Source organism: Stegostoma tigrinum, unplaced genomic scaffold, assembly GCF_030684315.1.
Source record: "Stegostoma tigrinum isolate sSteTig4 unplaced genomic scaffold, sSteTig4.hap1 scaffold_207, whole genome shotgun sequence".
NCBI classification, from domain to species: domain Eukaryota; kingdom Metazoa; phylum Chordata; class Chondrichthyes; order Orectolobiformes; family Stegostomatidae; genus Stegostoma; species Stegostoma tigrinum.
In genome coordinates this window covers 358,545-371,287 of record NW_026728145.1, presented here as the reverse complement: position 1 = coordinate 371,287, position 12,743 = coordinate 358,545, and positions in this window count along the sequence as shown.

Here is a 12,743-nt window from a genome sequence, read left to right as displayed (position 1 = left end):
ATCGTGATACAAATGCATCAACGCACTACTTTCAACAGGATCTGATATCCTTGCCAGGCACTGGAGGGGTTGCGGAGACTGGTGCGTGGATAAAGTCGTTCCTCTGTTCAAGCAGGAAAACAGGGACTTTCCAGGAAACTACAGACTGGTGAGTGTCTCATGTCTCAAAAGTATGGGCTAATAAGGGACAGCCAGCATGGTATTATGCGAGGCAGGTTATGTCTTACCAAGTCAGTTGAAGTTTTCAAGGAGGTGACAAGGGTGATCAATTCGGGTAGAACAGTTGATAACATATATACATGGATTTTACGAAGGTTTTCAATAAGGTCCCTCATGGTATGCTCATCCAGAAGATTAAGATCCATGAGATCCATGGTGACTTGGCCTGCCCATATAAGGCAGACGGTAGCGGTGGAAGGCTAACAAAGATAACACAGTATAGGGCTGGAGGAACACAGCAGGCCACGCAGCATCAACAATGTCAGCTTTCCTGTTCCTCTGATGCTGCCTGACCTGCTGCGTTCTTCCAGCATGTACAGTTCTTGCCGTCTCAGTGGTGGAAAGCTGTTTTTCTGGCTGCAGCTCAGTGACGAGTGGTGTTCCGCATCGATGTGATTTCTGCTGTTTGTGATATGTGTAAATGACTTGGTTGCAAATGTAGACGGGGGATTAGTAAGTTTGCAGATGATATAAGGACCAGTGGACTTGTGGACAGCATGGAAGGTTGTCAAAGGACACAGCAAGATACAGACCAATTGCAAACACGAGCGGAGAAATGGCCGATGGAATTTAATCTGGGCAGGCATGAGGTATTGCATTTTAGGAGACCAAGTGTTAAGGAAAGGGATACACAGTTAATGGTAGGACCCCAAACAGCAGTGATGTCCAGAGGGATCTTGGGGTCCTAGACCAGAACTCCCTGACAGTAGCCACACAAGTAGATAGGGTGGTCAAAAAGGCATATCGCATGCTTGCCTTTATTCATAGGGGAACTCAGTGCAAGAGTCAGGATGTCACATTGCAGCTTTACAAGACTTTGGTGAGACCACACAGAGTATTGCATTCAATTCTGGCCGCCACATTACACTAAGGACGTGCAGGCTTTGGACAGGGTGCAGAAGAGATTTACCAGCATGCTGACTGGAATCGAGGGTATGAACGAGAGGGAGAAGCTGGAAAAACTCTTCGTTTTCTCTGGAGCAGTAGAAGCTGAGGGCAGGCTTGATAGAAGTCTATAAAATTAGGAGATACATAAATACAGCTAACGGTCAGAAAATTTCTCCCCCGGAGTTGAAGTGTCCACTATTAGGGGGCATGCATTTAAGCTGAGAGGGGGGAAGTTCAAAAGAGATGTGAGGGGCAAATATTTCACACTGAGCATGTTAAAAGTGTGGAATACATTGCCCGGGGTGGTAGTGGATGCAGATACGATGAAAGCATTTAAAAGGGAGTTATAGTTAAGTGCGCGAATAGGTAAGGAATGGAGGACTATGGATCAAGGACAGGCAGAAGGGATTATTTCATTTGTTGTCATGTTTGGCCCAACGGGCACATTCCTGTTGCTGTAGTGTTCCAAGTTTTATGCTCACTTGTATCATGATTGCAAAAAGTAGGATTGGGAAGAATTTTTGAGAAGCGTTTGTGAACATTATTTCATGGAAGGACAAACGGGATAAGGATCAGGTGACACAGCACAGACAGATTTTGGAGCCCATGATGAATCATAGGGACCTCACAAGCACCAATGATCAGAGGGATCTCAGGATCTTGATGTGCATGCCTGTTGATCCCCCAATGTAATGGACCAGGTTGTTGAAGTGGTTTGGAAGGCACATTGGATACTTGTCTTTATTAGACTTAATATTAAGTGATAGAGTTTCAGAATAGGCAGGGTATGTACAAAATGTTGGTTAGGCCCAACAGTGAAGTCAACGGTGAGAAAATACAGTGAGACTTGGACAACTATCAGGCTTGGCCTGATAAAGGTTAAGTTACATTTGCGCCATACAAGTGCTAAGCAGCAATCAGCTCCAACAAGAGAGAATATGACCATATCAAAAAAATTCCATGTCCTTACCCTCACATCATCCTTACATTTATTTTTTTTTTAAACATGCAAGTGCTATCCAAGCCATGCAAGGCTATGGGCCAGGTGTTGGAAATGAGGTGAGAACAATTCAGTGCTTGTCCTTGACTGTCACAGAATCCGTGAGCTCAAGAATGTATTTCTCCTGTATTGTAGACGACTCACGTGCTTGGCTATCCACTAAACCAAGGTTAACACTGATCTAAAACTAAACTGGGTCAGTTATACAACCAGCAGTAGCCAGGTCCATGGTACAAACCACCCTGCTGTGGGACAGGGTCAGGCAAATCCAAGTTAGCGGACGTGGTTGGAGACTCATTCGTTGGGGGCATAGATTCTGCAGCCACATTTGAGACACCAGGGCTGCGTGTTGCTTCCCTGCTGCCAAGGTCAAGGACATCTCTGATTGGTTGCCAGAAACTCTTAAGGGGGAGGGTGAGCAGCCAGAGGCCACTGTGCACGTTGGTACCAATGACATAGGCAGAAAGACGGATGACATCCTGAGGACTGTGTACAAGGAGTTAGCAAAGAGGCTGAAAGGGAGGACCTCGAGGGTAATAATTTATGGGTTGCCATGAGTGCCACATGTCATAGAGTTAATTCATAGAAAGATAGGTGAGATGAATGCATGGTTAAGGAGCTGGGACAGGGGGCAAGTTTTCCGGTTCATGGATAATTGGGACCATTTCTGAGCAAGGGGTGACCTGTGTAAGAGGGATGGGAGGCAAGACGCTGTGAGTGGGTCAGGATTGAGGGGACAATTCATTGTGAGTTGGTTACAACGGAGGGGACAAGTGCCTGTGAGTAGGTCAGGAAGGAGGGGCAAGTCGCTGTGAGCAGGTCAGGACTGAGGGGGCAAGTCGCTATGGGCGGGTCAAGACTGAGGAGGGAAGTCACTGTGAGCGGGAAAGAACTGCAGGGGGCAAGTCGGTGTGAGCGCCACAGGGGGCCGGTCCCCGGGAGCGGGTCAGGGCTGCGGGGGCCGGTCCCCGTGAGCGGGTCAGGGCTGCGGGGGCCGGTCCCCGTGAGCGGGTCAGGGCTGCGGGGGCCGGTCCCCGTGAGCGGGTCAGGGCTGCGGGGGCCGGTCCCCGTGAGCGGGTCAGGGCTGCGGGGGCCGGTCCCGGTGAGCGGGTCAGGGCTGCGGGGGCCAGTCCCGGTGAGCGGGTCAGGGCAGCGGGGGCCAGTCCCGGTGAGCGGGTCAGGGCAGCGGGGGCCAGTCCCGGTGAGCGGGTCAGGGCTGCGGGGGACAGTCCCCGTGAGCGGGTCAGGGCTGCGGGGGACAGTCCCCGTGAGCGAGAGAGGGCTGCGGGGACCAGTCCCTGTGAGCGAGAGAGGGCTGCGGGGGACAGTCCCTGTGAGCGGGTGAGGGCTGCGGGGACCAGTCCCTGTGAGCAAGAGAGGGCTGCGGGAGACAGTCCGTGAGCGGGTCAGGGCTGCGGAGGCCATTCCCTGTCAGCGGGTCAGGGCTGCGGTGGCAAATAGCTGTCAGCGGGTCAGGGCTGCAGGGTACAGACCCTGTGACCGGGTCAGGGCTGCGGGGGTCAGTCCCTGTGAGCGGGTCAGGGCTGCGGGGACCAGTCCCTGTGAGCAAGAGAGGGCTGCGGGGGACAATCCCTGTGAGCGGTTCAGGGCTGCGGTGGGAAATCGCCGTCAGCGGGTCAGGGCTGCGGGGGCCAGTCCCCGTCAGCGGGTCAGGGCTGCGGGGGCCAGTCCCCGTCAGCGGGTCAGGGCTGCGGGGGCCAGTCCCCGTCAGCGGGTCAGGGCTGCGGGGGCCAGTCCCCGTCAGCGGGTCAGGGCTGCGGGGGCCAGTCCCCGTCAGCGGGTCAGGGCTGCGGGGGCCAGTCCCCGTGAGCGGGTCAGGGCTGCGGGGGCCAGTCCACGTCAGCGGGTCAGGGCTGCGGGGGCCAGTCCCCGTGAGCGGGTCAAGGCTGCGGGGGCCAGTCTCCGTCAGCGGGTCAGGGCTGCGGGGGCCAGTCCCGGTGAGCGGGTCAGGGCAGCGGGGGCCAGTCCCGGTGAGCGGGTCAGGGCAGCGGGGGCCAGTCCCGGTGAGCGGGTCAGGGCTGCGGGGGACAGTCCCCGTGAGCGGGTCAGGGCTGCGGGGGACAGTCCCCGTGAGCGAGAGAGGGCTGCGGGGACCAGTCCCTGTGAGCGAGAGAGGGCTGCGGGGGACAGTCCCTGTGAGCGGGTGAGGGCTGCGGGGACCAGTCCCTGTGAGCAAGAGAGGGCTGCGGGAGACAGTCCGTGAGCGGGTCAGGGCTGCGGAGGCCATTCCCTGTCAGCGGGTCAGGGCTGCGGTGGCAAATAGCTGTCAGCGGGTCAGGGCTGCAGGGTACAGACCCTGTGACCGGGTCAGGGCTGCGGGGGTCAGTCCCTGTGAGCGGGTCAGGGCTGCGGGGACCAGTCCCTGTGAGCAAGAGAGGGCTGCGGGGGACAATCCCTGTGAGCGGTTCAGGGCTGCGGTGGGAAATCGCCGTCAGCGGGTCAGGGCTGCGGGGGCCAGTCCCCGTCAGCGGGTCAGGGCTGCGGGGGCCAGTCCCCGTCAGCGGGTCAGGGCTGCGGGGGCCAGTCCCCGTCAGCGGGTCAGGGCTGCGGGGGCCAGTCCCCGTCAGCGGGTCAGGGCTGCGGGGGCCAGTCCCCGTCAGCGGGTCAGGGCTGCGGGGGCCAGTCCCCGTGAGCGGGTCAGGGCTGCGGGGGCCAGTCCACGTCAGCGGGTCAGGGCTGCGGGGGCCAGTCCCCGTGAGCGGGTCAAGGCTGCGGGGGCCAGTCTCCGTCAGCGGGTCAGGGCTGCGGGGGCCAGTCCCCGTCAGCGGGTCAGGGCTGCGGGGGCCAGTCCCCGTGAGCGGGTCAGGGCTGCGGGGGCCAGTCCCCGTGAGCGGGTCAGGGCTGCGGGGGCCAGTCCCGGTGAGCGGGTCAGGGCAGCGGGGGCCAGTCCCCGTGAGCGGGTCAGGGCAGCGGGGGCCAGTCCCCGTGAGCGGGTCAGGGCTGCGGGGGACAGTCCCTGCGAGCGGGTCAGGGCTGCGGGGACCAGTCCCTGTGAGCGGGTCAGGGCTGCGGGGACCAGTCCCTGTGAGCAAGAGAGGGCTGCGGGGGACAGTCCCTGTGAGCGGGTCAGGGCTGCGGGGGACAGTCCGTGAACGGGTCAGGGCTGCGGAGGCCATTCCCTGTTAGCGGGTCAGGGCTGCGGTGGCAAATAGCTGTCAGCGGGTCAGGGCTGCAGGGTACAGAACCCTGTGACCGGGTCAGGGCTGCGGGGGCCAGTCCCTGTGACCGGGTCAGGGCTGCGGGGGCCAGTCCCCGTGAGCGGGTCAGGGCTGCGGGGGCCAGTCCCCGTGAGCGGGTCAGGGCTGCGGGGGCCAGTCCCCGTGAGCGGGTCAGGGCTGCGGGGGCCAATCCCCGTGAGCGGGTCAGGGCTGCGGGGGCCAGTGCCTGTGAGCGGGTCAGGGCTGCGGGTGCCAGTCCCTGTGAGCATGTCAGGGCTGCGGTGGGAAATCGCCGTCAGCGGGTCAGGGCTGCGGGGGTCAGTCCCCGTCAGCGGGTCAGGGCTGCGGGGGTCAGTCCCCGTCAGCGGGTCAGGGCTGCGGGGGTCAGTCCCCGTCAGCGGGTCAGGGCTGCGGGGGTCAGTCCCCGTCAGCGGGTCAGGGCTGCGGGAGACAGTCCCTGTGAGCGGTTCAGGGCTGCGGTGGCAAATAGCTGTCAGTGGGACAGGGCTGCGGGGGTCGGTCCCTGTGAGCGGGTCAAGGCTGCGGGGGCCGGTCCCTGTGTGCGGGTCAGGGCTGGGGGGGCCACGTCACTGTGAGCGGGTGCGGACAGTGGGCTCAAGTCTCTGTGAGCGGGTCAGGACGGAGGGGGCAAGTCGCCGTGGACGGGTGAGGACTGCAGGGGCAAGAGGCTGTGAGGGGGTCAGGACAGCAGGGGCAAGAGGCTGGGAGCGGGTAATGACAAAGGAGGCAAGTCGCTGTCAGTTGCTAAGTACTGCAGGGGCAAGTGGCTGTGTGCGGGTGAGGACGGAGGGGGCAAGGGGCTGTGAGGAGGAGGGTGGGCAAAGGAGGAGGAGGGTGTGCAAAGGAGGAGGAGGGTGAGGGAGGTGGAGGCGGCGGAGGGTGTGGGGAAACGAGGAGTAGGAGGAAAGGTGGGGGGGAAAGGAGAAGGAAGGGTGGGGCGAAGGAGGAGGAGAGTGGGGCGGGGAGGTGGCGGAGCAGAGTGGGGCGGGAAGGAGCAGGAGGAGAGTGGGGGGAAGGAAGTGGAGGAGTGTGGGGAGGAGAGGAGGAGGAGAGGAGGAGGAGGAGGGGGGGGAGGGTGGGGAGGAGGAGGAGGGGGGGAGGGTGGGAGGAGAGGAGGAGGAGGGGGGGGAGGGTGGGGGGAGTGCAGGAGGAGGAGGGTGGCAGGCGTGGGAGAGGAGGAGGGTGGGGGAGTGGAGGAGGAGGAGGGTGGGGGAGTGGAGGAGGAGGAGGGTGAGGAAGTGGAGGAGGAGGAGGGTGGGGGAGTGGAGGAGGAGGAGGAGGAGGAGGAGGCGGGTGGGGGGAGTGGAGGAGGAGGAGGTGGAGGAGGAGGAGGAGGAGGAAGAGGGTGGCTGGAGTGGAAGAGGAGGAGGAGGGTGACGGGAGTGGAGGAGGAGGAGGGTGGGGGACTGGAGGAGGAGGAGGGAGGGGGGAGTGGAGGAGGAGGAGGGTGGGGGGAGTGGAGGAGGAGGAGGTGCAGGAGGAGGAGGAAGAGGGTGGCTGGAGTGGAAGAGGAGGAGGAGGGTGGCGGGAGTGGAGAGGAGGAGCGGGAGTGGAGGAGGAGGAGGGTGGGGGGAGTGGAGGAGGAGGAGGTGCAGGAGGAGGAGGAAGAGGGTGGCTGGAGTGGAAGAGGAGGAGGAGGGTGGCGGGAGTGGAGAGGAGGAGCGGGAGTGGAGGAGGAGGAGGGTGGGGGAGTGGAGGAGGAGGAGGAGGAGGAGGAGGCGGGTGGGGGGAGTGGAGGAGGAGGAGGTGGAGGAGGAGGAGGAGGAAGAGGGTGGCTGGAGTGGAAGAGGAGGAGGAGGGTGGCGGGAGTGGAGGAGGAGGGGGGTGGGGACTGGAGGAGGAGGAGGGTGGGGGGAGTGGGGGGGAGGGTGGGGCGAGTAGAGGAGTGGAGGAGGAGGAGGAGGGGGTAGAGGGTAAGGAGGAGGATGAGGAGGAGGGTGTTCGGGGTGGGGGAGGAGGAGGAGGGGGAGAGATAATGGGAATTGCAGATGCTGGAGAATCCACGCTAACAAAGTGTGGAGCTGGATGAACACAACAGGCCAAGCAGCATCTCAGGAGCACAAAAGCTGATGTTTCAGGCCCAGACCCTCTATCACAGACGGGGATGGGGTGGGGGAACTGGAATTAATAGGGAGAGAGGGGGAGGCGGACCGAAGATGGAGAGAAAACAAGCTTCAAAATCTCCCCTTCCCCCACTGCATCCCCAAACCAGCTCAGCTCGTCCCCTCCCCCCACTGCATCCCAAAACCAGCTCAGCTCGTCCCCTCCCCCCACTGCATCCCAAACCTGTTCTTCCTCTCACCCATCCCTCTGTCCCACCTCAATCCACACCTCCATTTCCTACCTCTACCTCATCCTGCCTCCTTGACCTGTCCATCTTCCCTGGACTGACCTATCCACTCCCCACCTCACCTGTACTCTGCTCTCTACCCATCTTGTTTTCTCTCCATCTTCGGTCCGCCTCTCCCTCTCTCCCTATTTATTCCAGTTCCCTCACCCCATCCCCGTCTCTGATGAAGGGTCTGGGCCCGAAACGTCAGCTTTTTGCTCCTGAGATGCTGCTTGGCCTGCTATGTTCATCCAGCTCCACACATGGTTCACGTGGATTCTCCAGCATCTGCAGTTCCCCTTATCTCTCCTCCTCCTCCTCCTCAACTCCTCCATTGCCCCCCAGACCACTCCTCCTCCTCCACCCCAACCCTCATCCTACTCTGTGATAACAAAGGAGGAGCAAGAGGAGGGTTGGGGGGGGAATGAGGAGGAGGATAGGGGGTGGAAGGAGGAGGGTGGTAGGGGGAAGGAGGAGGGTTGGGGGGAAAGGAGGAGGAGGAGGAGGAGGAGGAGGGTGGGGGTGGAAGGAAGAGGAGGGTAAGGGGTGGAAGGAGGAGGAGGGTAGGGGAAAGGGGGGTTGGGGGGAAAGGAAGGTGGTTGGGGGGAGAAAGGAAGAGGAGGGTGGTCAGGAAAGGAGGAGGAGGGTAGGGGGGGTGGAAGGAGGAGGAGGGTGGGGGGTGAAAGGAGGAGGAAGGTGGGGGGTGGAAGGAGGAGGAAGGTGGGGGGGTGGAAGGAGGAGGAGGGGAGGGGGTGGAGGAGGAGGAAGGTGGGGGGGTGGAAGGAGGAGGAGGGTGGGGGGGTGGAACGAGGAGGAGGGGAGGGGGTGGAAGGAGGAGGAGGGTGGGGGGGGTGGAAGGAGGAGGAGGGTGGGGGGGGTGGAAGGAGGAGGATGGTAGGGGGTGGAAGGAGGAGGAGGGTAGGGGGTGGAAGGAGGAGGAGGGTGGTGGGGGAAAGGGGGGTTGGGGGGAAAGGAGGGGGGTTGGGGGGAAAGGAGGGGGTTTGGGGGGAGAAAGGAGGGGGGTTGGGGGGAGAAAGGAGGGGGGTTGGGGGGAGAAAGGAGGAGGGGGGTTGGGGGGAAGGAGGAGGGGGGTTGGGGGGGAAGGAGGAGGGGGGTTGGGGGGGGAAGGAGGAGGGGCGTTGGGGGTGGAAGGAGGAGGAGGGTGGGGGGGTGGAAGGAGGAAGAGGGTGGGGGGGGTGGAAGGAGGAAGATGGTGGGGGGGGTGGAAGGAGGAAGAGGGTGGGGGGGTGGAAGGAGGAAGAGGGTGGGGGGGGTGGAAGGAGGAAGAGGGTGGGGGGGGTGGAAGGAGGAAGAGGGTGGGGGGGGTGGAAGGTGGAAGAGGGTTGGCGGGGGGAAGGAGGAAGGGGGTGGGGGGGTGGAAGGGGGTGGGGGGGTGGAAGGAGGAAGGGGGTGGGGGGGTGGAAGGAGGAAGAGGGTCGGGGGGAGTAGGAGGAGGGTGGGGTGGTTGAGAGTGGGTCAGGACTGCAGGGGCCAGTCCCTGTGACCGGGTCAGGGCTGTGGGGGCCAGTCACTGTGAGCGTCTCAGGGCTGCAGGGGCAAAGTCGCTGTGAGCGTGACACGACTGCATAAGGGCCAGTCCCTGTCAGCGGGTCAGGGCAGCGGGGGCCAGTCCCTGTGAGCGCGACAGGGCTGCGGGGGGGCCAGTCCCTGTGAGCGCGACAGGGCTGCGGGGGGGCCAGTCCCTGTGAGCGGGTCTGGACTGCAGGGACCAGTCCCTGGCAGCGCGACAGGACTGCAGGGGGCAAATCCCTGTGAGCGCGACAGGACTGAGGGAGCAAGTCCCTGTGAGCGGGTCAGGGCTGCGGAGGGCAAGTCGCTGAGAGCGCGAGAGGACTGCGGGGGGCAGATCGCTGAGAGCGCGAGAGGACTGCGGGGGGCAAGTCGCCGAGAGAGCGCGAGGACTGCGGGGGGCAAGTCGCTGTGAGCGCAAGAGGACTGCGGAGGGCAAGTCGCTGTGAGCGTGATAGGACAGCGGGGGGCAAGTCGCTGTGAGCGGGTCAGGGCTGCGGAGGGCAAGTCGCTGCGAGCGCGAGAGGACTGCGGGGGGCAAGTCGCTGTGAGCGGGTCAGGGCTGCAGTGGCAAATCGCTGTCAGCGGGACAGGGCTGTGGAGGCCAGTCCCTGTGAGCGGGTCAGGGCTGCTGGGGCCAGTCCCTGTCAGCGGGACAGGGCTGTTGGGGCCAGTCCCTGTCAGCGGGTCAGGACAGCGGGGGACAGTCCCTGTGACCGGGTCAGGGGTGCGGGGGACAGTCCCTGTGAGCGGGTCAGGGCTGCGGGGGCCAGTGCGTGTGAGCATGTCAGTGCTGCGGTGGGAAATCGCTGTCAGTGGGACAGGGCTGCGGGGGCCAGTCCCTGTGAGCGGGTCAGGGCTGCGGGGGCCAGTCCCTGTGAGCGAGAGCCCGTTATGAAAGGATGTTAACTCTGTAGGATGTTATAGCACTCTCAGTACCCTGTTATTTCATCTTTCATTGCCGGCATGAACATCTACCCAGGTTGACCTAAATTGGCAATACTGGCTTGCTATTTTGTCGAAGTATTTTTCTCATCATGGTGTTATGTTCACAATCTTTCAATCCTCTGAGAATTTTCCCCAATCTAAGGATTTTTGCGACATTATCATCAGTGCCTCCATTGTATCGGTAGCTGCATTGTTCAACATGAGAGGATACAACTCATCATACCCCTTGGATATTTTCTCTACTGATTGGAGTCATGTTTGGAATTCTGTGCAGTGACATTCATTTTAAACAGTTTGCTAAATACTACCAGGAACAGAAATTGTGATCCAGCTGCAACTAAGCGAGAGCTTTCAGCACAGAAGAAAGTATTTGAATTCATTATGACCCGAATAACTCCTGAAAAGGGCAATACAATTTGCCTCAGTCCATCATGTTCTTTCTCGAACATCCTGAGATGTATTATCTGTATTTCTTCAAATTTACCACAGATTCTGTTTCAATCACCCTTTCAGCAACACGCATGACAACATTTCGGCATTCTTAGTCCCCCTGTAGCCTCCGTTGCACGTGTGCATTGTTCGATGATTATTTGTTTGTGTGCCTGCTTTTTTGCTCAAATGGTTAAAGGTAAATTGGTGTTCTTTTGTCATCAGAGCTATTGCCTCCTCACTCTCATCTTCCTTGTTTTATCCCTCTGCTGGAATATTTAATTTGTCGACATATCTGAAATATGTTGTTGAATGGATTGGGTTTTGTAACATTGCATTCCCCATAGACCATCTACCGATACTGTTGCTTGTTCTAACAGTTATTAACTTGCAGAGTGGAAAATGCAGTTTGAAAGCAATGGAACATTATTGATGAAGAAGTTGATGCATAAATTGCTGCGATCTTCCAAACGACAAACTCACCCTCAATTCTTTCTCGGTCAGAGCATTATGCCAGCGCAAATGAATCGTGTTCTCAATGGGACTTCCAAAACCATGGAATTGAATTTGCATATTGATTTCTTCTTCCCTCTTCAGAAATGCAAACTAGCATCGTGATGAAGCTTCCAAGGCAATGATTGTGTCCTTCAATGAAGGGAAAAGTGACTTTTAGATTCATGGAAATATTTCAGTACTTCCACATACATGAAATACAAACATTCTCCCTGCATGCTGACCCAAGTCCGCAAGACTAGGGCACGACCCAGTCTCATTTTATCGTATCTTTCTGATTTTACATGCCACGGGATAATCATTCAGGCGTAACAGAAATGTTGATCATGGAAATTTATCAGTGTTTTAATAAATAATGGCAAATTTTCAACATCTTGCAAGCGTATGAAGGCTCAATCTTGTGACACCTTGCCTGCTGCACAAAGACATTCTTACACTGCTTTGAATGTTAGGGCTCAAACAAAACACAATCATTACACAAATGCATCAACACACGGCTTTCAATAGGATCTGGCGCAGGCTTGGAGGGCCGAAGGGCCTGTTCCTGTGCTGTAATTTTCTTTGTTCTTTGACCACATAAAAAGGAAAACAGAGGTGTATAACAGTCATCAAGGGAACAAGAGTCCCTGTAGACGCACTAACGTTAACCAGGCCAACATCCCCAGCACTGAGGCACTGACCATCCTCAATCAGCTACAATGGGCTGGACACTTCATCTGTATGACTGACACGAGACTCTCCGCATGTTCGCATCCCAGCTTCAAAACAGCAGGCGAGACCCAGATGTGCAGAGGAAGCACTCGGTGAAAAACTCAAGTCCTCAATGGTGAAGTGCAACATTCCTGCAGACACCTGGGAATCGCCGGCCTAAGATGGTCCAAAGCCTGAAGAGCACCTGGGAAGGCATCAAACACTTCGAGGCTTGCCTTTGGAAGCAGCGGAAGCCATGCAGCCACACCAACACCTCCCTCACCCCTTCCCACGACTGCCTTCTGCCCCGAGTGCAACAGAGCCGACGGTAGCTGCATCGGTCTGTACACCCGCCGATCAATTCAGCCTGAGAGTGGGAGAGTGTCATCCATATCTGCGAGAAACCACCATGATGATGATGTATAGTGTGCAGGGGCATCTCGTCATAGCAATTCAGAGAACAAATACAGGGCAACACAACGCTGGTGACCAAGATTAGGATTATGGAGAATCTCAAAATTTTCTACAAGTGTCTCAGAGGGAAAGAGAAAACCCAGGGAAAACCAGGTCTCATTCGGGATGAAGAGGCAAATCAATGGTTTGAACTGGAGGGCAATTGTCAGGTGTTAAATGAGAACTTCACATCAGCTTTTACATGTGAGAAGGAGCACACAATTCTCAAACAGAATTAACAGAGACTGGGGAGATGTTAGGTGTTTTGGTGAATTTAAAATTGGACAAATCCCTGGTTTGGATGAGGTGTATGCCAAGATGCCCAGGGAGATGAGAAAAAAAATTCCCCTCGCCCTCATACAGAGCTTTCAAAAGTACCAAAAGACTGGAGAACAGGTAACATAGTTCCACTTATCAAAATGCGTGACAAACATAAAGCAGAGTATTACAGACCGGTGAGTATCACATCAGTAGAGAGGAAAATATTGGAGAAAATTCTGAACGGCAGGCTTAATTTCCATTTCAAGAAGTGGGGTCTGATCAG